Source organism: Prionailurus viverrinus, chromosome C2 (genome assembly GCF_022837055.1).
Source record: "Prionailurus viverrinus isolate Anna chromosome C2, UM_Priviv_1.0, whole genome shotgun sequence".
Classification (NCBI taxonomy): domain Eukaryota; kingdom Metazoa; phylum Chordata; class Mammalia; order Carnivora; family Felidae; genus Prionailurus; species Prionailurus viverrinus.
In genome coordinates, this window is record NC_062569.1 from 131,918,341 (window position 1) to 131,922,862 (window position 4,522).

Below are 4,522 nucleotides of genomic sequence, written 5' to 3' on the forward strand. Positions count from 1 at the left end.
TCCCTGTATGAAGCAGAAGAACTTTATAGTCCTGGACTATAAACAGAAGCCTGTGGAGGTTTGTACTGGGTGAATTGTCTTAAAAGTTTAGTTCCTGAGCTTGTCTCCCTCTTGAGATGGCATCTCAGGCGAGGTAATGAAAAAAAGTGGTGACTGGACCAAGTCAGATAGCAGTATCTGCACACATGAGAAACTTCTGTCCCCCTAGAGGTCTGCTGGGACACCGAAAGTCTTAGGAGGCTTGGCAGGTAAGGGGAATAAAGATAAGAAGAGAGAACCACTGAAATCACGCTTGCTGTTACTGTACCCTCTGACAATAGCTAACCCAAAGATGAAATAGACTTAGTCTCTACCTCAATTGTGTCTCATCATTTTTTGCCTGAGGTTTTAAAATTGTCTCTAGTCTTTTCCATTTATGGTCTGTATTTCATGTTTTTGTCTGAAATCATTCTAACTTATGAATAGGAATAGTGCCTGGTAACAATAAGCACATTTTTTGAGTAATTGAAGTTTCCTCTGATGATTAAAACCCTCCCATGCCTTCCAGTCGTCCATGGTATAGAGTCCAAATTCTGAGCCTGATGTCTAAGACCTTATGACTTCATGCATCCTCTTCTTTTCTAGGTTCTTATCACATGTACCTCTTTGTGATCATAACATTGAAAAGTTCTTTTATGTCTTAAATAGTTTGCATGTGTTATTATCCCTTGCTGTCATGCTCTCCTTCCTATTCTGTCTTGAATGCTTCTACTCTTCCTCAGGCCTGTTCCTCAATGAAATCTTGCCTGAGGTCTCAAAACAGACTAAGTTGAACCCACCAAAAAGTTCCCATGCTACAAGCTTACAGTTAGAAGATGAATAAATTCTGGAGATCTAATGCACAGCATAGTGATTATAGTCAATGATACAGTATTATTTACTTCAAAGTCACTAAGAGACTAGATCTCAAATGTCCTCACCACAAAAAAAGAAATGACAATTATGTGATGAGACCAAAGTATTACCTAATGCTACAGAGGGAGTATTGCAATATATAAATATATCAAATTAACATATACCTTAAACTTACACAATGTTATATGTCAATTATATCTCAATGAAAAAATAATAAAACAAATTTTTAAAAAGTTCCCATGAAACTAGTAAAACTTACCCTGCTTTTCAAGTATATGGTAAGTGCTTGTTTTGTTTTGTTTTTCAATAAAGATTTACATTTTTTAAATGTTTTTAATGTTTATCTATTATTGAGAGATAGAGACAGAGCACGAGCATGGGAGGGGCAGAGACAGGGGGAGACACAGAATCCAAAGCAGGCTCCAGGGTCTGAGCTGTCAGCACAAAGTCCGCCGCTGGGCTCGAACTCACAAACCGTGAGATCATGACCTGAGCTGAAGTAGGACGCTTAGCCAACTGAGCCACCCAGGCACCCCTTATAAGTGCTTGTTAACATATTTGTCTCTCCCTTTAGACAGCATTTTTGAAGGCCGAGAACTCAGCTTAACTGTTGATTTCAAGGCATGGAACATGGTAGAACAAATAAAAGTAGTAATATTAGTCAAGCCTAGAGTAGCCTTCCAGCTTTCCCTGTTTAGTTGTGTGACCTTAGCAAAATTCATTAATTTCTCAGAAGTTCAGTTTTCTTCTTTACAAATACAAAACAAAACAAAATAAAACAAAAACTATCTTGACTGGGTTAGCACCTGGCAGATAAAATACCTCTTTCTGAATAAAATCTAGTGAGAGAGAAGCAATGTGTGTGTGTGTAATTATCAGATTTCCAGAGGACTATTTTAATGTTTAATGATTTTTACATTTTTATTGTCAAAGCTCTTGTTTCTGCATTGACAGAGCCTACTGTACTTATACATATTTGAAGTACCTGTAATTCTTTATGAAAATGAAAACAGACTTATGAAATGTGTTTATAGTTTTCCTTCAAAATAGCATTTCTGAAATGTTTGCTTCTGTCATCTGAGTTAAGTCATTTGCTTAACTTGAGTTTTAGGATCGATGGTTACCATTCAGAGAACCCAGTAAGTCTATTGTAGCATCACAGAAAGTGAATATACCAAGTCAGTAACGTAGGTATGCATTGACCCGATTAAAGTCAAAATATAGAATTATAGTCAATTAAGAAGTTAGAATCTTACACATGAGCCAAACTTGTGCCTGGTCTGTATGGAAAAAGTGATTAAAAGTTCATCTAGTTCCTGGATGAACTAGTTTCTCATTCATTCCATTCATTGGAAGTCATTCATTCTCATTCATTTTCATTCATTCCAAGTCATCCTGGTATACTTGTGTTCTATTTTTTAACTCTTAAATGTGAAAGTGAGGATAATTGGAGAAAAACTAAGATGAAAAACTCTTGTGATTAAAGATTTCAAACTAAGTATTGTACACAAGGCCAGGGAAATCCAAAGCCATTCTCAAGCATGAAATTTGTTGCCAGGCCCATGAAAAAGGATGTTTCAGTTTAAATTCAATAGGTGGTACCTCTTTGTTGTAAAGTAATTGCAAACCAATGCACTTTGAGTGCCACATTTTAAATATAGAACACAGATCAAAATGTAAAATTTAGCCTCATTAAATTCTTTACCTTTAGGGATTTCAATTTCCTTTTACTCTTTGCATAGGAGGAAAAAGAAATAAAATCAAAGCTCCCATTAAAAAATATATAAAAAAATAAACACCTCCACAATATGAAATTCGGTTATTTTCAAAGGGTAAAATTTTTGCCAAATGGATGACAAGCTGTTGTCAAGGCATAATGGGAACCTTCTGTGGGAGTGTGCAAGGGATTTATGCACAGGAGTTACATCACATTTTAAGTGCACACGCTCTTTGAAACAGAAAAAAAATCTAAATTTCAAAGTGTTTACTAATGTTTCTCAATAACTGTGGCACTTGTTAATAGATGTCCGATATAAGTTTGTGGCATTAATCCTAGAAATAAAAACATGAACTTTTTAAATTTACTTTGAGAGAGACAGAAACAGTGCGGGTGGGGGAGGAGCAGAGAGAGGAGAGAGAAGATCCCAAGCAGGCTGCCAGCTCAGAGACCAAAGTGGGGCTCAAACCCATGAAACTGTGAGATCATGACCTGAGCTGAAACCAGGAGTCAGACGCTTAACCAACTGAGCCACCCAGGAACCCCAAAATATGAACTTTTTAAAGAAATATTAAACTCATTTTCAGTGCCTTTTTATTGCCTTACTTTCTTGGAAACCTAAAATAAGTCAGTATGTCAAAGAAATAAAAACACGCTTATCTTACTAAATTATTTTTACATATTAATGCAATAAGATTTCCCAAATACTAAGATAATAGGATATAGCAGGAAACAAGACCTACTGATCATATTGTGACCAATGACAAAGATTCTTTGCTTGACCAACTTTAGCTAGGTTCCGGAACCTTCTCCTAGCTGTGTCCTTCCCTGTAAAGTCCAGTTTCAGCAAGAACCCTACTAGACCAGTTTAGCAAGAATCCCCCATCCTTTATGTCTGTTCAGCCTCGATATCTCATGGGGTTTCTCATCCTCCAGCATCACCCAAGTTATGTCCGATCACCCTGGCCTATCTTCAGCAATGATCCTATTAGGTCACTTTGTCTGTTTAAAGTCTCCTTTACCTCCAATGTTTTCTCTTAATAATTCTTCATCCACTTCCTTCTACCCCGATCCTTGGCTAAAGATTTCCACTTGCCCATGCTGTATTTCGAGTTCAGCTCGCGTCTACAAGGAAGTCTTTCTTCCTCTATAGCAATAGTTCTGAATAAAATGTTTTTACTGTTTTAATTACTATCCAACTCTGGTTTTTCCTTGATACCAAGGATCATTAGATTTTTTGCACACTACTGAATTCTTACATCAATGACTAAGTATGCTTTATTATCCTCACTTCAAGATTAGAGACTAAAAGATAAATAGATGATGGTTTACTGAAGATCAAGTAACTAGTGGTAGAGAAAGAACTCAAACCCGGGGTTTTTATGGATTTTGAAAGCCCTACTTATTCCAAAAGTTGTGTCATTTCTAATTTTTACCTGGTGTTTCAGAAATTTTTCCAAATACAGGAAACATAGGACCAGTTAAGTTGAACAGGCCATTTTTACAATATGGGAGATGTAAAGAGCTTCCCGTTCTAAGATATAGTAACCTCATCTTAGTATCAACATGTTTTGGAAAGAAGCCATTATCATTATACAAGGGAGTTCCCAGAACTGAGCCAAAGCAAAATCCTTGAAAATGGAATCATAAACCTTTCATTTGATATCCTCTGGGGAAATAAGTCAAGAATCTTCATCCCACATGGTAATGCTCCCTGCTGACCATCCCATCTTTGAGAAGGGTCGTGCTGCATTCCTGAAATGTTTGAGGTTATTATGAAAGATTGGCTACATTCCCATCCACACCCATAATTAAGGAAAATAGTGTTCATATTCAGCTAGCTGGTGGTTACAAACTAACCCTTTATAACATAGAGCTCCAGTTCCATTCCTGAACTTACAAAATAGCCTT